Here is a 24,673-nt window from a genome sequence, read left to right on the forward strand (position 1 = left end):
CCTTCATAGTATGCTTGGATGATCCTTTGTATTTCTGTTGCATCCATTATAACTTCCCCTTTTTGATTTCTGATTTTGTTTATTAGTGTCTTCTCTCTTTTTCTTAGTGAATCTAATGAAGGGTTTGTCAATTTTGTTAATCTTTTCAAAGAACCAGCTCTTTGTCACATTAATTTTTTCTATTGCCTTTTTGTTCTCTATTTCATTTAGTTCTGCTCTGATTTTTATTATTTCCTTTCTTCTGCTGACCATGGGTTTCATTTGTTCTTCTTTTTCTAGTTCTTTAAGGTGTAACATGAGGTTACTTCTTTGGGATTTTTCTTATTTCTTGAGATAGGCCTGTAATGACATAAATTTCCCTCTTAAAACTGCTTCCGCTGAATCCCCAAAATTTTGGTAGGATGTATTTTCATTCTCACTTGTTTCTATGTATCTTTTGATCTCTCCTCTAATTTCTTCTTTGACCCGGTCATTCTTTAAAAGTATGTTGTTGAATCTCCATGTGTTTGTGTTTTTTCCTTCTTTCTTTTTGCAGTTGATATCCCATTTCAAAAACTTGTGATCAGAGAATATGCTTGGTATGATTTCAATCTTCTTAAATTTCCTGAGGCTAGTTTTATGTCCCAATATATGGACTATTCTTCAGAATGTTCCATGAACACTAGGAAAAAAAATGTATAATCTGATGTTTTAGGATGAAGTGCTCTATACGTGTCAATTATGTCCATTTCATTTAATGTGTCATTTAGGGCTGCTATTTCATTATATATTTTCTGTTTGGATGATTTATCCACAGATGTCAATGATGTATTTAGGTCGCCTGCTATAATTGTGTTTTGGTCAATTTCTCCCTTTAGTTCTGTTAGTAGTTGCTTGGTATATTTCGGTGCTCCTTGATTGGAGGCATAAATATTGATGACTGTTATGTCTTCTTGTTGTATAGTCCCCTTTACCATTATGAAATGTTAGTCTTTGTCTCTTGTTACCTTTTTCACCCTGAAGTCTGTTTCATCTGATATCATTATGGCTACACCTGAATTTCTCTGGATACCATTTGCTTGGAGTGTCAATTTCCACCCTTTCACTTTTAGTCTATGCTTGTCCTTGTAGCTGAGATGTGTCTCTTGGAGACAGCATATGGTTGGGTTTAGGTTTTTGATCCAATCTGCTACTCTGTGCCTTTTTATTGGTGAGTTCAGTCCATGTACATTTAAGGTGATTATTGATATGTGAGGATTTCCTGTCATTCTATCTCTAGTTTTCTGGAAAGGCTGTGTTTCCATTGTTTCTTTGCCTTTTTGTTGTTGTCTATTATTTCTGTGTGGTGGTATTCTATGATATATCCCTCTGTTTCTTCTTTTATTACAGTATATATTTCAGTTCTGGATTTTTATTGAGTGGTTACCATTAAGTTTATGTAAAAGAAAGTTTGATGTTTATAGTATTCCAGTTTCTTCAGCATGCTTAGTTTCTCCATTCCCATATACCGGTTCAGGCCTTTACTCTCCCCCTTTTTATGTTTTGGTTGCCACAAAGTGTCCCTGTTGATGGTGGTCGAATAGCCTCCTGTAATATTTCTTGTAGTGCAGGTCGTGTATTAGAAAATTCCCTCAGCTTCTGTATTTCTGGAAAGGTCTTTAGTCCTCCTTCATATTTAAAGGGTATCTTTGCTGGGTATATTATTCTTGGCTCATAATTTCTCTCTTTCAATAGTGTGAATATTTGGTTTCACTCCCTCTTGGCTTGTAGAGTTTCTGCTAAAAAATCTGATGTTAATCTAATGGGCTTTCCTTTGTAGGTTACCATCTTCTTTTCCCTGGCTGCCTTGAGGATTCTTTCTTTGTTGGTGATTTTTGACAGCTTCAATACAATGTGCCTTGGAGAAGGCCTGTTGGGGCTGAGGTAATTAGGTGTTCTATTTGCTTCTTGGATTCAAAGATCCAGTTCTTTCCATAAGTTTGGGAAGTTTTCATCAACTATTTGTTTGAATATACTCTCTGTTCCCGTCTCCCTTTCTTCCCCTTCTGGTATGCCCATTATTCTTATATTGCTCTTTCTGATGGAGTCAGAAAGTTCTTATAGAGTTTTTTCATTTCTTTTAAGTTTCAAGTCTCTTTCTTCTTCCATCCGTGTCATTTCCACATTTCTGTCTTCAATGTCACTGATTCTTTCCTCCATCACGTCAACTCTACAACCTAAGCTGGCTATTTAATTCTTTATTTCTTTGACTGAGTTTTTAATCTACAGAAATTCTATTTGGTTCTTTCTTAAAATTTCAATCTCTTTGGTAAAATGTTCATTTTGTTCTTTGATTGTGTTTCTGAGTTCATTTAATTGCCTTTCTGTGTTTTCTTGCATCTCATTGAGTTTTTTTCAGAACTGCAATCTTGAATTCTCTGTCAATTAAGTCACATATTTCCATACCTTTAAGTTCATTTTCTGGAGACTTCATTTTCTTTCCAAGCTGTCTTGTTGCCTTGGTTATTCATGGCAATTTATTATTTATCTTCCTAGACATCTACAGGAGTGGGTTCTGCAACAGGTTGACAGAGGTCTTTCGTTTGTTTTCCAGTACATGTTGGTGGAATGTTTTATTTTCTCTCCAACGGCAGCCTTTTTTTTCCTCTCTCACACTGAAGTGTTATGTTTTCTCTGCACTATTCCAGCTTCTCACAGAATAGGGGGATTCCCTGGAAGGTGGGCTTCTCCTCTGTGAACAGTTCACCTGAGTCATAAGGTGCTGTGTCCATGTGGGGATGTGGAGAGCTTTTGAAGTTCCACAGCTCTTCCTACACCAGATTCGAAGCCTGTGTATTTCAGCAGTTCTGTTTACTCCTGCAGGGATCCGCCCAGATAGGTGGGCCAGGGGCGGGGTGAGTTGTGAGAGGTGGCCCAGAGCAATGGCAGCGACCACCACCACAGCCGGTTCTGCTTCAACAGCTCCCTCCCCTTGCTGGAATTTGTTGGGTTGCAAATCTGTGTCTGTGGACCACAGTTCTCAGAACTGCAAATATTCTGTTCTTTTGATCTGACACTGCTACTGTCCCACTTCTAGCACTGGGCAGGTGGGGGCAGGGCGACCCCTGGGAGGGTAGGGAGAGGGCGGCTATTCTCAGTGCCTAAGGCTTCCATTCTCTGTGGCAGTGAGGGATTGAGGGCTTAAACCATTGTTTCAGCCTTCTTCCTTCAGTGTTTGCTCTGAGGTCTCTGCCATGAGCGTTGGGTTCAGCCATGTTATATGCTGTCCCCTCAGCCCTGTGGGCCATAAGTGGAACCCTAACAGTCTGAGTTCTTCCCTTTCCCACAGCTGCGGTAGTTCCGGGAAGCAGCGAGCTCAGAGCACTGAGCTAGGTCTGCGTCTTGCGCCCCGCAGTTCTGTCTCTGCACTTCTTCCTTCCCTCCTCCCCTGCTCGTGCAATTTGCCCACCTTCAGGTGAATTCAGTTGTGAGACTCTTTGTCTTGCCTGTCTGCTGCACAGGGAGTCCTTTGTGGAGTTATAGTTTTCCAATTTTTTGTAAATTCCAGAGGAGATTTCCAGAGGCTCACCTCACGCCGCCATTTTGATTGTTATTTCTTTTATTTTGAAAAACTATACAGTGCCTCCCTTGACCCTCATTCAATGCTAAGTATGCCATTAATATATGCTCTGCACTGTTTGAGGTGCTATCAATGCTAAAAACAAACAAAAGCTCGCAAAAATCAGTAAATAAAATAAGTATCTCCATCTTCAATAATCTTTCATTATAATGGGGTAAGATAGACAATAAATAAGTAATATTCCAGGCAGGGTTAAGTGTTATGAAGAAAATAAAAGTGGCAACAGGGAATTAAAGGAAAGATAAGAGGTAACATTTTATATAAGACTGTCAAGAAAGGCTCTCAGATAATGTAACTGATATTTGAACAGAGATATAAATAAATGGATGAAATGGACTACCTGAATACTTCAGAGAAGAGTGTTCTAAAGAAGGCAAGTATAAAGGTTTTGAGGTGGAAATACATTGGTTGTGTTCGAGAAACAGTAAAGAAGTTGCTGTGGCTGGAGCAAAATCAGAGAGAACAAGAGTAATGAAATAGGAGATCAGAAAATTATCTGGGTAACAGACCCTATCGGGCTTATAGCCTATGGAGAAGAGTTTGAATTTGACCCTACGTGAAGCCAGAAGTCAACAAATTCAATCAGAAGTGATCTGGGGATTGCTGTCTATTTTGTTTAGGACAAACTATTAGCGAGGTAAAGGTAAAAGCATGAACAATGATTGGAAAGTTGTAGAAAATATTTCCGGCACAATACCATTATGATGTATGCCAAGGTGGTATAGGCAGAAGTAGTGATCAGTTTCTGTCCAGATTTTGCAAGCCTCAAAAGAATTTCTGATCATTAGGATGTAATATGTGAGGCAAAGGAATAAAAATAAAGTTGATTCCACTGTGTAGAATTTACATGTTAAACCCTCGTTTATTGGGGAATTAATGAGTGAAAATATACACTAGTCTGGGTAACAAAGATAATGGTATTGAGAATATGATGCACAGACAACATAAGTTGGAGAGGGCTGTCACTTCAAACAATTTATATCTTTGGTCAAAAAAGGAGAATTAGGAAAACTAAATCTTAATTTATTAATAAAATTATTTAATTCCACAATTCAAAAAGCACTAAGTATTAAGCAAATAGCATTAAAACTTATGAAGTTTGGGTGAGTAGAATCATGTTTGGGTAACCCTTGTCATAGTCATAAAAATGCAGGGATCGTGTCTGGAGACGTTTTAAAGAAAAAGCCCTTCAAAATAACAGTAGTATGGTCCTTGTTTATAGAATCCAGCAGTGTCTGTGGCTTCATTTTTCAGGCTCAAAGACCTAATGTGCTATTTCCTCTTCCCAGAACCTTGGGTCTTAAGGGAAAACCCCCATGGCTTACCATAGTTCCACTTTCAATTCAGTGGGTCTTAACATTTATCATAATGTTAGAGGCACATCATGGGCACTCACTAAATGTTGGCCAAACTAAAATAAATGTCTTACTTTTCTATGAATTTTGACATCAGAAAAATATATTACAATTCAGTGGAAAAATGTCCTTGAATAAACAGTTTCATTGAAATTTTTCTTTATCTAGTCTTTTTTTTTTTTTTTTTTTTTTTTTTTGGTCTAACATTCTTTCCCACATACAATTTTCTCATTGATTTTTAACATAAAATCACTTTCTAATCCTTTATTATAATAGTCTAGTGATATGATTTCCCAATTGAGAGAGTGATGATTTTTGGAGAAAGCACAGACTGGTGGAATCCTTGTTCGATCATTGTAAGAACATGGGAAGTAGCTGAACCTGAATTACCACTGGTTCCTATACAAATATAAAAGAGATAGTCAAACTTGTTTTACAGGGTTTTGGTATTGGAATAAAACCATAGAAGTATCTAATACAGAGCAGGGAATCAATAAACAAAAGTTGTCTTCTTAAGGTATAATTTATGTGTAATTTTGTAGCTCTGTAATCACATTGGATATTATTATTTTTTTTTAGAGAATGCCATAGTGAGAAGTAGAAGGTCAAGAAAAAGAGAGGTCAGCTTCCTGAGCCCCTTAACATTCTCTGAGTTGAATCTACAGGTAGCTGCAGATTTTAGGGCATATTCCTAAAGAAGCTGTAATATCAAATTATAGAACATTCTGCATTACACAAAATGCCTAAAAATCTCTATTCAGAACATTCCTTTTGGGGACATAAAGAGCTGTAAGTTCAGCTGAGGTATTGATTTTGTTAAAAGGAGGGAAAACATTGTGCTGCAGGGAAACCTTATTTGACCATTTCTATATATAAACAGCTTCATCATTATAGATCTATTTTTAGTCATACAATTAGAAATAATAGTTAAAAACAGAAAAGTTGGAGAGAAAAAAATGATTTAATCATGAAATAATAACAGGTTGTACAAACAAGCAGCACATGTCTTTAGCACAAATCTATAAGGCATGTGTCCTTGGTGTTTTGCATATCCCAACATAGATAGTCTGCTCAGGTTAGTAGTCAGACTGTAATTGAAACACAACCCTGAGAGATATTACTAAGCAGTTGTCACACTGAATCAAGCAAGCACAGAGTTCAAAGATGGAAATGTCCTTACTGTTTGCACACACATAGAAAAAAATGTAAGAAACAACACATGACCATTATGCAAGTTCATTAAAATATTACTTTACTCAATAGTGTCATTTGCGACAACATGGATGGATCTTGAGATTATTATGCTAAGCAAAATAAGTGAGACAGAAAAAGTCGAGAACCATATGACTTCACTGATATGTGGTATATAAAATTGAAAGCAACAAAGGAACAAGACAAACAAATAAAGAAGCCAAAACTCATAGACACAGATAATAGTTTAGTGGTTATCAGAGGGTAAGGGGGGGTGGTAGATGAGGGTAAACGGGATCAAATATATAGTGATGGAAGGAGAACAGACTCTGGGTAGTGAACACACAATGTGATATATAGATGATGTATTACAGAATTGTATACTTGAAACCTATGTAATTTTACTAACCATGGTCACCTCAATAAATTTTAATTAAAAAAAATATTTTACTTACTCAAATAAGATTTCCTAACACTTCTGAGGAACTAGAAGTGGAGCTCATATTGAAAAGAAGATCCACTAGGTAAAAAGCTCAGAACTTAAGAGTTCAAGACTGAGAGTAGTGACTGGTAGGAAACCTGCAGCAAGGTTAACTGAGTTTAAGGTATGCTCTTAGTATTTTAATACTTACTAGTTTGTCTAAGAATAAGTTTTGCATATGCAGAAATACAAACCTTAAATTTGATGTCTTAATCTTCTCAGGCTGCTATGAAAAGCATAGCATGAGCTGGGTAGCTTAATCAACACTTATCTCTCACAGTTCTGGAGGCTGGGAAGTCCAAGATAAGAGGATGTCTGCTGATTTAGTTCCTGGTGAAAGCTTTCTTCGTGTATTGCAGATGGCTGCCTTTTTGTTCTATCCTCACATGAGGCAGCTCTCTGGCCTCTTCTTATAAGGACATTAATCCCATCATAAGGGACCCTATCCCTGTGACCTCATCTAAACCTACTTCCCAAAGACCCACCTCTTAGTACCACCACACTGGGAGTTAAGACTTCAACATATGAATTTGGGTGAACACAAATATCCAGTCCATAACACTTGGCAATCACTATACACATTAAATATTAAGAAATAATAGTTCATCATATGGGCACTAGATTGAATTTTAATACAACAAACACACACACAAAAAGAGTATGTAGCACCACTGTTTAAAATTCTATGACACACTCAAATAATAATAACAAAATAAAAAGCAAATTACTCTTATTGACAACAGTATATTACACAAGTTTATATACAGCAACTAGAAAAGTATATAGGGTGAACCTATAGCATAACTCTGTATGTAATAAATAAAGTTAAATTAGAATAAATACGAATCACCACTATTCTTCTTCTGAGTTTCTCAACTACCTTAAAGAGCTGAAATAATCTTTCAAATTATGCAGCTGAAAGGTTTTGGATATAAACCATGGTTAGGATTCTGCCTTGGGCACGAGGTCTTGTGAGACACCATATCTACAACTATTGTTTCCAGAGAGTTACACACAACAAAATAGAGAGATATGCTCTAACTCATTTGTATTAGGGAAAGCCCAGAGCCAGTAATATTCAAAGGCCAACCACCTATTCCTTCCTGCCTATAATAATCTTTTGACTTTTATTTATTTCCTTATTTACATTTTTTTAAAACATTTTTTAATGGTGGTCTTGTGCATTTCTCATAATTCAGCTCAAATATCACTCCCTATGGAATCTCCCCCTCATCTCTGAAGCAGAAAAAGTCACAGACTAGTCAGTTCTTACATATCGTATTTGTTAGAGCCTTACCTTGTTACATTTAACAATTTCTCTTATTCACTAGACCACAAGTCTTCTAAAGGTAGGAGCTACGAGTACCTTGCTCAGCTTTGTTCTTTTTGTGTGTAGTATCCAGTGTTGTTCCTAATGCAGAATAGACCCCAAATGAATAATTGTTGAACAATTAAGGCAACGAATAAGTGTGTAAACACAAAAGCATTTTGACTCAAAGAACCTTGACCATTTGTGCTACAAATAACATAGCTTGTGAAATATAAAAAAATGAAATAAAACAAAGGTGATGACTTTCACTTATAAATGAGGGTGGAGATTATTAAAGATAAATGTTTAAAAGTCCACTGCTAAATTCTTTTGGAGATAAATTTAACGGTATGTAAATCGTAATTTACCTGGAATATGAATTGTGAACTTCATCCTATGTGATAAAATTTGCTAATTATATGTAGATGTTCCTGAATGGAAAACTAATATTAATACTGAACACCATCAAAATCCGTATAAAAAATAAAAATAGTAGTCCCTCCAAAAGTCAGAACACATGAAAAAATTGTTAGTCAAAGCAAAACCAAGAAATAGAAGCTTTGCTATGAAGAGTTCAAAAGTAAAGTCAGCAGGAGCCTCAAGGATAGAATGTAATGAACAGTTGATAAAGGTGTGATAAAGATTCAAAGCTTATGTTGATTATGAGAATGAGGGCTTAGTATTTCCATTATTGAACATTTTTTTTTTTTTTCTGCAGCTTTCTTCAGCAGATACTAAGCCTGTAAAGAGCAAACGTTTTCCGGAATCAAATCTTTAAAAAACGCAATAATAACATTTGGAAAATTTATTAAAATACAAAAGGATCAAAAGTGTTTAAAAACTAATCTATGTGGTAATCTTGCATTCTCTTTGTACAACTAAATTGAGTCCAAAGTATTAATTGAAACTGTGGAACTGTAATTACACAACTAGCTAGCCACCTGCAGTTCTGATCGTGTTAAGTGAATTGGGTCAGATTGGAATAAATTCAAATGCTTAAATGAGGACTAGAACCCTCCTTGGCCCTATGATTGGGCTGTTCCTGTGACTATGAACTGGCTGACATTTTGGATAACAAAATCTTCAGGATTTTCCACATTTGCTCTTATGTTATCATTTTCAATGTCTTTAAAAACATATGTGATGGGAGTGCTTAATTTGACAGAAAAACACTCAAGATATGAAAGTCAGATCGGTAATTCCTTTTTTTATATTCAAAGTAAGCATTAAAAATCAAACTTTAAAAGTATTTGCCCAGAAGATATAGTGATCACAACTACAAACACGTGTATCATAGTGTAATTTGAAAAATACTTTCCTCATAGTGTACTTCATTTGCTCTATAAAATAGCAGATGAAGAAACTTAGACTCTGACAACCTAATTTTGCCCAAATCTTTTAGCTCATAAATGGTGGAACCAGGACTTAAACTTTCTGACTTAAAATTCCTAGGCTCTTAAAGGGCATTGTTTCTAACTGTGTGCCTATTATATATACATAGGTTCTGCCAAAATCCAGCAATATTTTCCAGGAATTAGAATTATGAGCCATTGGATAGTGTATTAGGAGAGACAATAAATGACCAGAAATGTGTTTTCACAGTACAAACCTAATATGCATTTCAGATATTTTCTCCTTAGTAAGTATACCAGTAGCTATAGGTTAAAAATAAAAATAATAATAATAATAACATTGGGAATTCTTAAAGGAAGAGACAAAAGAGACCAAGAACTAATCAAAATTTAATAGTCAACACGTCTGGAAATTCAGAAAAGACTTCCTGAATCTTTATATATTTTGACCTATTGTCTTGTGTAGATATTATACTTTCAGGTATTCCGGCTTATACTGACAGCCATAGTAAAAATATATAGTTTGTTAGATCTTCAATATATGTACATTGTACCTTTTCAATAGATGTCAGTTTCTGGGCTGACAAAATATAGTCCCCAATTGAATCCAATAATGTATTCAAATGAAACATGCGTGTGTTTTTTTCCTGACAGCATGAACATCTAGCTCATAGTACCTTGTGACAATAGCCGAACACAGAGATTTTAAGACATCCCATAGACTCAGCTAGCCTTCTAGTCTGTTATGCAGAAGACCAAGCAAGAGATTATTTAAAGTTTAACTCAGATAAGAAAGAGATGTTTTACTTGGTGCCAAGTATTTTTTTTTTTTTTTGATACCATAAATGAGTTTATCACAAGCAGCTTAGATAATTTCTATATTTATGATTTAGGATTGTGGCTTATTGCTCCTTGAATTATAAAGACTTTTTAGTCAATGAACAGAGTTTACCCACACTTAGAAAAAGTTTTTTTGTATAATACTTTGTGGGAGTTCATGTTTTTATTAAACATTCATCCGATTTTACTGTTGCAAATGAATTCGACTCTATCATAGCTAAAATCTTTATTTTTCCATTGCTGTAGGTTGTTTTTAACTTAAAAATTTGATTTTAATATTTGCCGCAACGTATTTAAGGTTGGCGCAATGTTTATTTCAGAAATATGAACCAATTTTAAACACAAGGAGATGAAGGTTTAAGAGACTCTCAGTGTATGCACACTTACAGAGATTGAGCAAGAGGGCCTTTTGCTCCATTTGGGTAAATGGTTGAACGTAAATAAGAGAAAGCATCCACAAGGAATACTAAAGCCCACAAGAGACCACAGTTATATTTCTTGGTTATGAACATTTTAACCTGTTGAAAAGTAGCAGTTTAACAAGCATGAACAGTGCTTGTCCTAAACTCAGAAAATTATTTTGAATAATAAGCAAATGCAAAACATTTTTACACAAGACAATACAAACGAATGTGTCTAGAGAAGTACTTGATCTTCTCTAGAACATGTCAAATTCATTACAGAGAATATTAAGTGACAGAAAAACAAAAAAGCATCTTTGTGGGGCTTTCTGTGCTAAAGGTTAGATAGATTAACCTGATAAAGAGATTAAATAATAGAAGGAAAATTGTTGAGAAAAAGCAGAAAGAGGCATCATCTGTGGGTGAATGAGACATATTCTTTTTTGCATTATTTTTCCATTAAAATAGCGGGACTTTCAGTGCTTGTTGATATATGAGGATTTTTAAAATCTGTAGAAAATTTGGCTCCCATATTTTGGTGTCAAAAAGGTTTGTGAATCAAGAAGGTAACCTCATGCTGACTCTTAGTTTCCTTATTTCTAAAGTAGTAATGACAACATTGCCAGTAATGTTCTATTCATATATCTATAATTAATGCACATGTGTCTATATTGATATCTAAACATACATCTAGATATAGGTATAATTATACCTTGTATATTTTTTGTTTGTTTGTTTGTTTTTATCTTTTCTACTATGGTGCTTAAAAAAATAGCATATAAATGTTTGCTGTTCCAAACTGAGTATAAATGAAATTTGAACATTGTCTGGATCCTCCATCTTCTATCTAAATGACTCATGGTTAATATAAATTATATCCTGTTGGAGCAAAGTTTATTTTTTAGAAGTAGTCTATTTCTTCCAGTTTCTAGTCTGACTGGTGTCTGCTGCTGCCCCACGCCAGTTGTCTTGGTAAGGAAAGAGTTCATGAGACATGTTCCAGTGCTAGCTTAAAGTGTTTCTCTTGGCCCCGTCCCCCACCAACGACCATAGCATTAATTATAAAACAGCTCTTGATCATATTAATTATGGCCACGATATATATTTTGAGGCCATCAAAGTCTTGTGATGCACATTTCTTTGCTGCTACTGGTCTGACTCTAGATTCCTTTAAACTTCTCTATGGCTTGAGAAATTTGGTCTCAGGATGACAATAATGGTTCTAATTACAATAAAATCAAATCTTTGTATTCGTATCATACATATGTCAGGTTTTCCAAACATATGCTGGCCTGCAAGGTGCTGCCTCTATAGTAAAACTCAGGAGTAGGTTTCCTTTTGGTGCTTCAGAGCAATTTCTGGGGTAAATTACAGTCTCCTTATTCTGGTATAAACCATGAGCATTATTTTTATTATTTTCAGTATGTTATTAGCCATCCTCAGTGGGTTTCCCAGCTTGTAATGCAACACAGTGCTTTATTAATCATCTTCAATGTGTTCCCAACTTTGTAACTCAAGGGAAAACAATTTATTTTTATTTTTATTTTATTCTTTTTTATAATATGCCTTCTTGGGTATGTACTGCCTCAGGACTTGGAGACTTGTGCCTTAATACTCCATTAAGCTCTTGGTCTGTTGTATTATTGGAATGGCATCCTAGATACTGAGAAATACATTGGGATACCAATTTAGTTTCCTTCCACAATCTCCTTAATATTGCTTAATGCCTGTTTCTGCCTCACTGCCTATTTCTTACTGTTTTTGTTTGATCTTTATTTAGTAAGCACAGAGTATGTGATAGGCACTGTTCTCGATGCCAGGACTTAAAAAAATGAAAAAATAATTTTTTTTGTAATCTCTGCCATCAAAGTATTTTAAAAGCTAGTCAAATTGGAGAGGAGATGAATACAAAACAAAAAGTAAAAATAACATGATGAAACTATTTTTAGACAATTTCAGCTTTTAGTATGTGTCAAAATTTTTTAATAATCTGGCTGTGGTAAAAAAAAAACAAAAAACTTTTAACAGATCAGTTTCAGATTAGATTGATCTTTCTTTGGGATATATTCTAGGAAAAGTGGATGGTTAGATAACCATTGTACTATATAGGAGAAAAAAGAATCTAGTTAAGAATTATGCCTTTTAAGACTGGTTAGAGGTAATTAGGCCCACCCCAAGATTAACAGTCCACTAAGGGAATAGATAGCTGAGTTCTCAGAAGTGGTCTTATTCTCATTAAAACTTATTTAAAAATTAATTAAGCCTTTTATCAGGGATGATAATTTTTTTTCCCAAAAAGGATTTATAAGTTACAAAGTGAACTGTCCTAGTCCAGACTTGGATCAATTTTTCTCTTTCCACATGAGTTTGTGACAACTTGAATTGAAGGTCTGAAAAAGGGATTACTAATTGCCTATTATGAGGGAAGAGAGGAGAGTCAATAAATCTCAGTCAAAAATTACTGCTGAGATAAAAAGATTTATCAGCAGTGGCAAAGGAATATCTGCCATCATTTTCATCCTCGAAACACTGAAACAAATGAATGGGGCCAGTAGTTGACTGCTCAAAACAATCTGAAAGTTTGGGCTTGATTGAGCTCTATGGAATGGGATGATGAGAACTGAAAACAAATCCTATAGAAATCCATATTCTACATGGGGTACTGCAGCAGTGAAACCACTCAGAAACAGGTGAATTTTTCTTCTTTCAACATGGTTAAAGACTTGCACAGCAAACTAGAATGTCTGAGTGTATATCTCTATAAGCGTATACAAATAAATGTCATATATATATATATATATATATATATATATATATATATATATATATATATATATACTCTAAGGTGAGAAGTGTGTACTTTAGAAATAAATCTTTCTTTTCTCTCTCTCTCTCTTTCTAGCTGTGGACTACTGAAATGGAAGTCACTTTCTTAAAAATGAAAATTACACAGTTGAGTCAAATAATCACATGAATGGTCCAAGGAAAAGAAGGGTGATTTCCTAAAATATGGAGTTAACTGTCACTTAATGGAAGAATGCAAATTGGAAACTTAGGAGAACTTTGGGGTGGATAGCTGTAATGGAAACGTTTAGTAAATTCTATCTCCTGTTTTTGTTGTTGTTGTTGTTGTTTTGTTTTGTGTGTGTGTGTTTTATGTTTTAAGTGTTGAAAGCAGACACTCATATTTCTATTTACAATTATATAGACTTTAAGAACTTTATAAAATATCTTAACCTTGTAACTTCTTCATGTTGGTTGGATTTTGATTTTGATTAGCTGTAAAAGCTTTGACAGAGAGCATTAACCAGAAATAATAATGTTGAAAGTTAAAATATTAGTTGATACTTGACTTTCAGGAAGTATCTAATTTAATCCTGAAAATTACCTTATTAAGTGCATACTATTACTATTTCTAGAAAAAGATCCACGTGGCTGAAGAAAGTTAACTAACTTGCTCAAAGTCACAGAGAATGGCTGATGATGGAAATGGAGGTTTGTTTGTTTGTTTGTTTGTTTGTTTTTTGTTTTACTTCAAAGATAAGTTGCTATTAGCACTAAGCCTTCTGCACAATCCTTGAATCTTGAGCTTGAATCTTACCTTTGCCACTCTTGTTTAGTAATTATGGATAGATTATTTAGCCTCTTATCTATACTTCCTTTCATGAAATGTACCCAATTTGATGCACAATTTACTCAAAGTACCTGATCTGTTCTGGACTTCTAGTATTATTAGTGTTTTTTTTTTTTTCTTCTTGAAAAGCTTATCATTGGGAGCAGTAAGTAAGAGGAGAGGTAGAGACAGCTTTCCTCTATTTTGAAGCCAGATTTAAGGGTGATATCCTCAAGGGATAGAAAGTGTGCTGACTTATTAGGAGAAGGGAAAGTCAGTTGATAAAAAACATGGGCTGAAAAAGTTCCTCTGAGACTAAACAGCAAACAGCAGATGGGGTCCCTGTGAATGTGCATGATTTCACAACTGTCCTCAGTCTTCATTTGCTTTGTGCTGTTTCTTGGAGCAATCTGAAACACCTCATAAGCTGTTGAAAGGGATATTGTGAGGATGGCAGCATAAACCAGTGGGAGTTAGTTATGATGTTTATTTTGTCCATTGGAACTTAGATAAGAAACACCCTATAAAAAGCAGAATTAAAACTCCAGAAGTGTTTCCGTGGTAATGATCTTAAAGAGAGGATGGACAAGAAGAGCCCAGTGTACTATCAGGGAGGAAAAGTGAAGAGATCTAAAGCAAGCCACTGCAGTTAGCTTTCTTCTCTTTTTTTCAGGGAATATGTAGGAGGTCCTCATTAATTATTTATTACATTAAATTAAAAGTAATATTGTGACTGCCATTGTTTTTTCAGTGCTCCAAGTAAGATAATTGAATAGATGACAGGAAGCATGAGAAAACTCTTTTGCATATAATAAAGTGATGCATAAGTGGGAGTGGCTATTACTATCTTATTTAACTTGACTACCAAGTACCTATATACTAAGTACAGAGAATACAAAAATTAATAAAGTCTTAGTTCTAAAACAAATACATCTTTTGGAAAAGGAAGTGTCAGAAAAATACTCTCTTGGAATTAGACAAACAATTATCAAAAAGAATTTGACTTAGATATAACAAATGAGATTCGTGGGTGTCCTTTCAGTGCAGCTCCAGATGTTGTTTACCAGACACTCTGGGGAATATCTGATTCTAGAAGGCTGTGCACCTTTGATTGTCTTTTATATTGACTAGGGTATTTTACAACTCTAAGAATGAAAGTTATGTTGTAGAAAATTGATAACAAATGTAGTATTGCTTTCCATGGAAATGCAAATGAATTTGGTCCAGTAGTAAATAAAAATCTCTATAAGACATTTTCATTTGAACCAGTTTTAACATCTTTCTTGTTATTTCACCATTAATGAGCTAAGTAAAATATTTGGTAAATGTCCATTTTATGTTTACTCAGAGTCATGATTTTGTCATCTTGAAAATTATACATTCACAAAAGGTAAACACTGAGTACCTTTAGGTGCCCGGCATTAAGCTCAGCAGTGTCGTTATGTTAACTGATTGTTCAAAACAACTCTACCATCTGGGATACTTCCATGTAGGGTCTTTATATACTAATGTTAAAGAAAAAAAATATTCAATAACACTTGTTAAAGAACAATGAATCAAACTTGATTCAGGACCATCACAATAAGTGTAGGGGCCACTGCAATAAGGTTTTGTGATGGGAAGAAAGATTTGGCTCAACTTCAAATACTACAAGGAAAGATTGGAATTTATAACCAAGGAGCAGGGTGAGGATCACTGGATGGAAAATTACTAAGAGAAAGTACCAGGGATAAAAGAGGATATTGGCTAACCCGACCTGACAACATTCTTTCTGAAGGCAGGTTCGAGTGTTCAGACATCACCTGGGAGACGGTGGAGGATGAGGAAACTGATAATCAGATATCACAAGTAACCAGATATTGAAAATTGCTAAACTGATTTAGCAGGATTCTTGCCAAAATTGACCAATGTAGAGACAAACACAGAAGCACAAAAGTCAGGGCCTTGTTGAGACAAGAGTTCAGAAGAGCATGACTAGAGTTTGGTCAAGGAGAGATTTTTTTCACTGGTAAGAATTCTGAGGTTTCAGTACAAATTGGTAGTTAGAGAAGAATCATGGGGATGTAAAGTATAGCATAGGGAATATTGTCAAGCTTTATATAGTGTCAGATGGATGCTAGACTTATCGGGCAAATCACTTCATAAATTATATAAATGTCTAACCATTGCACTGCATACCTGAAAGTAATATAAAATAATACTGAATGTTAAGTATAATTGAAAAAATAGTCACTGGGTGAGTAGTGCAGCATGGGAAATATAGTCAGTAATGTTCTAATAACTACGTACCATGTTGGATGGGTAGTAGACTTGTCGGAGTTCTCATTTTGTGAGCTATGTAAATGTCTAATCCCTATGTTGTTCTGTATGCCTGAGACTAATAAAAAAACTAATAATTAAAAAAAATTCTGAGGTTTCAGGAGAATAACATAATTAACAACTATTTGTGAAACAAGCTGATAGGTTTTCTACAAATGTTTAAGGGTGGCCTAAATAATAAGTACCTAGTAGAGATGAACTGGAATTTTTGACTTATAACACATAAGAAATGCTTGAATATATTTTAATATTAATTTACAATGTGTCATTATAATCAATATTACAAATATATTTATTATGTTATATCTATGTTTGGGAGATAAATTTATCTTTGAATAAGCTGGTAATTTACCTTTTAGAAACTTAATAATGAAGAAATTTTATAAAGTACTAATGCATTGTATTTGCTCTGAACCTCTTATTATGTGTAATACTTAAAATTCTTTTACTGTTAGTCTCTTTGAGGTAAAACATTATATTTTATAAAATACATATTTTTCATTTAAACAACTAATTAATAACAAAGTAAAAGAACAACAAAAAAGCCACTTACCTATTTGTTTTCAAAAGGAACAATACGAGGAAAACAAAATGCAAGGTTAAAAAAACTCAAAATGGACTATCTTAGAATTTTGACACAATTTTTGCAAAAATAAAAAAGAAAGGAAGGAAGGAAGGAAGGAAGGAAGGAAGGAAGGAAGGAAGGAAGGAAGGAAGAAAGAAAGAAAGAAAGAAAGAAAGAAAGAAAGAAAGAAAGAAAGAAAGAAAGAAAGAATCTCATGTTCTTTTTCCTCTACAGGAAGCAATCATAGATCATTTTATCACTGTTTTTTATACCTTTCCTTTACTTTCTTGTTCCGTACTCAGATGCTCTTTGCATTGTGGCCATAGCAATAAGCAAACAGCATTTTTTTCCCCACCATTTGAAAATGAAAACTGGCAAGGGCAAGTACAATAGGGACAGCAAGCAGTTTGAGCTTGTATTCATATCCCATCCTATAGAACTAAGATTAGTGTAGGTAGGAGCAAAAATACCCAGCCTTGGTGTTCCTTCATGATTTAGCGATGATCAACTTGTTTCTACTAGTACAAGTGGCCCTCAGAGTCTTCATTAGTATGGAGACCAGAGAGGGTCTTATGGAACAGGACACAGATTTTAAAGTCAGATGGACCTGTCTGGCTCTGTTTTTTTGCTAGCTGTCTGAAGTTGGGCAAATTTTCTAACCTACTCGAGCCTCTTTCCTTAGCTGTAAAATTAGTATGATAACATGTTCTTCATGAGGCTGTTGTGAAAGTTAGATTAGAAGAGGTATATAGTGCATCTCACAGATATTTTATTCTTAATAATGGTAGCTATTACACACACAATATAAAAACCAGGTACAATTCCTGCCAGAAAGAATATCATTGAATTTTAGTTATAAAATATTTTTTTGTTTAGTGTGGTGTTTGGACCTCAGTAACTACAGAATCTAGCAAGGGGGAAAAATGAATGGCATCACTGAAACATAGCATTTGAAGTTGGTAGGAGAAGGGCATCGCCGAAGACATTGAAGCCAAACATGACCAACATGAAGGTACATTCTAAGAAGCTGGAATTTTATCTGGAGGGAAATAGGGGACCAGTAAAGGGTTTTAATCTGGATAGTGTTCGTATACGTCTTTTATAAATATCAATCTGGGAACAAAGTAGGAAATGGAATCAGCAGCTGACTTCATATTAAAATGACCGCCTGTTCTAGAAACACTTTTTAAAAGTAGGAAGGATAAGGATAATTTGAGGTGCCATGTTATTTAGGGAAACAAATACCATTTGGGGAACTTCTTAAATCACACCCATCCATGATTACCTCTTTAAGCATGATGTTATAACATAGTTACCAGTTGCTGAGCGCTACCTGGTCCAGACAAATTATATCAGATCCTTACCATACTTCCAAAGATACAGTTTTAAAGTATATTGATTGTTCTACCTGCTCACCATTTAGTCCTTAGGTATCAGGTTCACAGGGTCATGTTTGTTACCACTAGAGGGCTTCCTCTTTCCCCAGACACACTCTAAGGTGGTGCCTTCATTGACACAGCTTGACCAGAGATGGTAGGCCAGGTACGTAAAAATAATTGGGAACATTCAGTTTCTCTCTCAAGAATTTGAAATGGAAATGTGAGACAAAAAGAAAGAAAAGAGACAGATAAGCTAAATGCAAATAAATCTTATTAATGAGCAGAGCACTCACATCCATGCCCCGTGTCCTGTTTCTACCATGTGTCTTGTTCTTACTAGGACTTAGCGGTATGCCAGCTCTTGGTGAGACCAAGGAGGGGTTATTCAGAAAACTGCTGTTAGATAAGGCAATTGAATACGCTTCAGTGAGGGACATTTCAAACTCAGACTTCTAACTTCAAAGCTTCTATGCTTTCTCCTACATTATCTTTCTTTCATATGTATACAGAACCATGGTTCTATATAATTTCACCAGCTTTATTATTTGATGGTTTGATTTTTAGAGTAGTTGAACTCTTCACCAATCACATTGCAAATGTGCTTTGTCCTCATACTGGATAAAGAAAGCATTTGAATGCTATGGTAACTAGATTAGCCTGCCAGAAACTCCAGTGGTCAATCAGTCAGATTTAGTCATTATCATTTCTAAATCCATACGATGTTGTACTCTTGAGTTCCACTTCTCTCTAAGGGTCCTTACAGAAGTCAGGGTGTTTTAAGTTATTCAGTACCCATGCAAATAAAACTTCTACACATGAAAAACTAAAGCAATTAGGAAACTAAGGAGGTCAGGATGACCATGTGCGGGGCCAGAACTGGTATTACAGCTGTTTATGCCATCACCTTAGCTTTTGGCATTTCTGTTTTGTGAGAGTACTTCAAGCACAGCATTTCATCCTTAATGTATCTATCCCTTAGAAATTGCCTCTGTGGGGCACACAATCAAAATAAATCTTTTTGCAGTACAATAGGAACAAATTGTTTCATGCAAAATCGGATCCCTAAAAGAACACCAATTCTTACAGGAAGTAGTATGGAGATAGTCGGACATATTCAAAATACTGATGAAACTGTTTTACATTGATTTTGACTGTAATTAATGGATTACAGTCAAATGGATGCAGTTTTTACCGTTGTAGCTTACTGGCATGCAAGAGAATTTCGGGGTAGGAAGACACGTGCCAGGAGAAAAGAACTTAGCACTGAATGTTAAAATTGTTGGTGCCTCCTTGGCACTAGGTACATGAACACCAGCTTTCAGACTTTTTTCCCCTCTTGTTCTGCTAAATGACCACTGTAATCTGAAGGAAAATTAGTAGTGTGCAAGAAAAAAACATTAATGATCTTGAAAAACAATTAATTACCTCAACAACCAGAAACTGTTCAATTCTTCCTCAAACGCCTTTTAAATTCCCTTTGCTGTTTTGCTTTGTTAGATATTTACATCTCAAATGATTCCTTTTTTCTCTAAAATAACTCACCTTTTTTTCAGTTCAGACTTTAGCAGAGCTTTGTTTATTTTATTGTACAAAATAAGATTCACAATATCTGCAAAGTATGTTGATAGTCTTTTCATATTTACCTTAAATATGAAGGTACATTTAAAGCTATCTATAAAAAGGTATTCCCTATTATGTTTCATTTGATAGATAAGATAATTCAGTTGATACAAACTACTTCTAAGGAGGAAACTTATTTTCTATATCCAGTTGTTTGTTTATTTCTAATGTGATTTTAAAAAATCTTGATTGTAATGTTGTTGTTGTTTTTATTTATAGGAGTCCCTTGTAGCATGATTTTAAACAATGAACACTTCAAGCTACCTATATATACCAGCAAAGTGTACTCTAGACAGTTCTATCAGTGAAGTACTTTGAGCATTACGTCTCTGTTTCCACAGTGCAAATCAAGATTTCTATCTATTGACTGCCAAAGAAACAACATGACTTTTGGCTTAAATTTTCTTTTAATTCCATTTTCCTCTTTGTTCTAAATTTCTATTTCTTCTTTTCTCAAGGGCGTTTTCTAAACAAAATTCTTCTGTTTTTAAATGTGCATATGTTTTACCAAGTCAGGTTCTTGGACAAAGACTTTACATCATACCCCAAAACATGAATTAAAACATGAGATTCTGTGGGTTGTATAGTTCTGTGTTCTACGTAACACTAACCATTTAAAAATCTTTAGATTTCTAAAAATTCTCGTGGTTGGCATCATGAGGGAAAAACCTCTAAAAAATTGACTGGATCATTCAATTTTAGCATCATTTCCACCATCAATCAATTATTCAATCAATCATCATCAATAATCTTTCTTAAATATACATTGAGCAGAAAATGTGTTCTATGAGAGTTCAGGGGAAACAATTCTTCCTGGGTCTATTGTATTTATGTGCAAGCAGCAGCTCTGATTCTGTTTATTCCAGGTTATCTTTTAATGGATGTTTGCATAGCAAGCAGCCTTAGAAAGTAGAAATAGTGTGTCCCTCAGAGCAAAGGGCAGGTGTGTGCTGCCCACTGTGATAATGACAGTGTTCCCCTCCAGGCAAAGTCCAGGCAGATTTGTTTACAATCCATTACAGCAAATTGCAGTTTCCTAAATTCAGAGTTCAGTTGTGATGCACACCTACTGTATGCAAAGCATCCTCTGGGACACTTCAAGTCATCCTGTAGGATTTGAGCCACAGGACAACTGATGTGAACATGAAACTCTTACTGCTTTCTGTGCTGTGAGTAATAAAATCCTATGTCTCTGACCCAGAAGTCTTGTATTTTCTGCTGCTACCTACAAAATTATGGCAGACACATTTGTGAGCTTGCGAGTCAAAACTTAGACCTTTCAGAATTCCTTACATAGATTTGTGTTAGAGGAAAGAATCTGAATATACTGAAGGTATCTTATGTGTAAATGAATAGTTCCTGGACTTTGACACATTCCTGATCATCAATGCATTTTAATTACCTGCATATTAGGACTCTATCAAAATTCATATAGCAGATGAAGGAGGAGGTGTTGTAGATAACAGTGTACTTAGCTAATTTGTCCTAGGAAGCTGAATTTAAGAGGACATCTAAAAGAAAGAGCAATTGGAACAGTTGGGTAACTTGAAAAAATATCCTTAATTTTCTATTTCATGTGGGTTATATGAGTATAATCCACGATGAAGATTTCTTATTTCTGTGCTCAAAACTTTGTATAAATGGTACTTTTCCATTGGAAATCTTATTGTAATTTGATTATTTCTCCATACATTATTCTCTCATTAGACTTCTGGCTAGCAATGTTAGATAACCTTGTTTCAGCACAGAAATGTGTATGGATAGCATAGCTTTGAAATTATGGCAACCAGTACTGAAGAAAGCTGCCTATTAAGAGATTTAATCATGGGAATGCTTATGTTCAATAAAAGTTATCAAAAGGCATTATCATAATGAGGAGCTTTAGTGCTCCTCAAGTACAACACCTTATGAATTATGCGAAGCTATTTTTGAACTACAATGCAACACTAAATTAGGTTCTTCTTTTGTTAAAAAAAATTAAAGCATAATCAGATACTATTCTCTGCTCATTTTTAATTTCTACAATGCTGTCTTGATTATGTAAACCTACAGAAATTATGTCTTTTCTTTACTCCCTTTTCCTGTTTTAATGTCATCTTACATCAGTTTCATTTTTTTTTTTTTCTTTCTCTACTGCTGGCTTATGAATCCAACTGGCACTGGTAATGATCCTTCACAGTGGAACCCAGCAAATGCTATTGCCATTTCTCTTAAGTCAGACTAGTCTTGCAAACATGCTGCCTCCATTTAGTGAAAATAAAAGGGGTAGAACAGAAAGATGAGATCGTGCATATCTTAAAATAACAGCAGCCATATGACAGTTTCAGGCCTGTGTTTAGAGAATTTGCATATATCCCATTAAATCTTCCTAAACTTCACTTTCATATTTTGATGTTGCCAGTCAATTTGCAGAGGTCAATGATATATTTTTCTAAACGCAAGTTTTCTTTTTAATTGTACCTCAATAACTGACAACTGGCCCTGACAAAGAGACAAGAAAGACAAGTGTTTGTTGCAGGAAAACATCAATAAATGGCATTTCGCAGACAGGACTACTTTGGAAAGCCTCTGCTATTTTTGGACCATTAGCATCACGTCAAGGTTTCAAATGATAAATTCAATTAGAGTGCAGTAGACTAAGTGATCTAAAATAGTGTGCATTAGGAACAATGTACAAGAATGGAGTTCATTAACTGGCAGTATAAATGTGATCACCTTTTAGAAACACAATCAATTTGCTGGTCTTTGAATATTAGTGGTGGTCAGACTAAATTAAATTTAATGTACATTGACAAAGTAATTTACAGTATCTAGATTTATACTATCTCAGAATAAAGAATGATGACTTTCAAGGATACTTGGAGCAAAGAGGGGAATAAATCTAAAATGGGCCAAGTGAGGTGAGAAAATGTGCCTTTTGTTTGCTTCCAAGTTTTACAATAGTTCTTTTCCTGAAGTCTGCAAAAAATGTCAGACTAATCGAAATCCTGTGGACGCCACAGATAGTACAGGGTTGAATGCTGCATTGGCAAATTGGTATTCCATTTACATTCCCATCAAAGCCTTTAAAGTTTATATTTCTGAATTCCTACTGACAGGTGCTATGCAAGCAGCACTATTATGATATGCTGGAATCGTCATTGTAGTTTCATAAGGAAACCATGAAGATTCAAAGACAGGACAAGCAAAACAGCTTAAATTTATTACAAGCACACAGAATTCTTCATTTTTCAACTCTTTCCTTAATATATGCTATATGAATAAAATAATAATGGTAAAGATCTTATCTGAGGTGGCCGCATGTGTCAGATTCAGATATATTTTTCAGTGTTGTACTTTTTTCCCCCCAAAGAGCTGTTGCCTATTAGCATAAGATTTGCCAATAACTATCGTAGTTATATCGTATATTTCATACTTGCACTCCAAACATGAGGCTTTTTTATGAATAGGGGGTGGGTGGATTTTGAGGACTAGTGGAAATCTGTTTGATATGTTTATGTTCTATGTGATCTTTAGGATAAATCAGCTTCTTGTACTTCACCAGCAATTGGTATAATTCAGAGTCAGAACATATTATATACCAGAAGTGTTAAACAATAATAAATAAAACAATTACTACCAAATAAAATGAAACGCATCCCTCAATTGAGAAAACGCCCCTGGGTTATACACATATTCTTTAAAGCTCTAGAATTGACTGCTATTCTGTTAAGCGGGGCTAGGGGGTGCCATAACCTTACAGCTGAATGAAACCTGGGCCTCAGAACTGAAAACAAAGTTTTTTTATTTCGTAAGATCCCCAAACGAAGAAATTTTAGTAAGAATATTTGCAACTGTTGATTTTTACATAGAATATGTTGATGCTTGAAATCATTCTAAATTTTAAAATACATGAATGTCGTATAAGAAAACTACTGAGGTTTTCTCTTAAATGAATCTTTATATTTTTCTCCAAATTTTAAAGTGTGAATTTTTAAAAATAATTGAAGTTCTGGACAGGTAAGTATACCAACTAAAATTTTTGTTTTATATATATATATATATATATATTTATTATTATTAAGCAGATTTTGTTTAGGTCAACCTATGAACATTGTATTTTAGAGAAAAGAGAGGTCAATTCCATAATTTAATTTTCTAATTTTCTCACGTTAGGAAATTAAAATATTTTTGATAAAAAATCAAGGTGAATTTAGAAAACATTGTAACTAATATTGAGCCACTATCATTGTTGCTTTTACTTCTCCAGAAGTATTGCTATCATATAGAAATTTTGATTGTAACACTGATTTAAATGGAACTTTTCCTAGTCTAGTAACTAATTAAAGAAGAGAGGTTCAAGAAAAGCCTATATAATGAAATCTCTTCATATATAATATATTTTAAGACTCAGATTTAGAGTTCATTGAAAAACTTGCATCCTACTTTCTTTATGGATATATTTGAAGTTTCTCATGAGGCTGTTTGTAAGGGAATTTTAAGGAATACAATTATCCCTTTGTTTACATTCTCTTCAACCACCAACTTTAAAAGACAATTTGTGAATCAAAAGTTCGGTAAGGAGTAAAGGAGTTTGTACTTTGGTTGAACTAATTTTAGTAAAACATGTTAAACTCCTACAATGCCCCAGCATCGTGATAGAACTCATGA

At 34.5% G+C, this 24,673-nt stretch overlaps 1 long non-coding RNA gene across 2 annotated transcripts in view; it reads left to right on the forward strand.

Moving 5' to 3' along the window:
• Positions 1 to 21,088: 21,088 nt before the first annotated feature.
• LOC109453549 (uncharacterized) overlaps positions 21,089 to 24,673 on the forward strand; it is a 123,409-nt gene continuing 119,824 nt past the window's right edge. For both annotated transcript variants that reach the window (XR_002138313.3, XR_012497744.2), the window contains exon 1: positions 21,089 to 21,192. This is a non-coding gene — a long non-coding RNA (uncharacterized LOC109453549). The remainder of the gene's footprint in view (positions 21,193 to 24,673) is intronic.

The sequence above is a fragment of the Rhinolophus sinicus genome, chromosome 14, assembly GCF_057876585.1.
Source record: "Rhinolophus sinicus isolate RSI-liver-muscle chromosome 14, RSI-T2T, whole genome shotgun sequence".
Taxonomy (NCBI): Eukaryota; Metazoa; Chordata; class Mammalia; order Chiroptera; family Rhinolophidae; genus Rhinolophus; species Rhinolophus sinicus.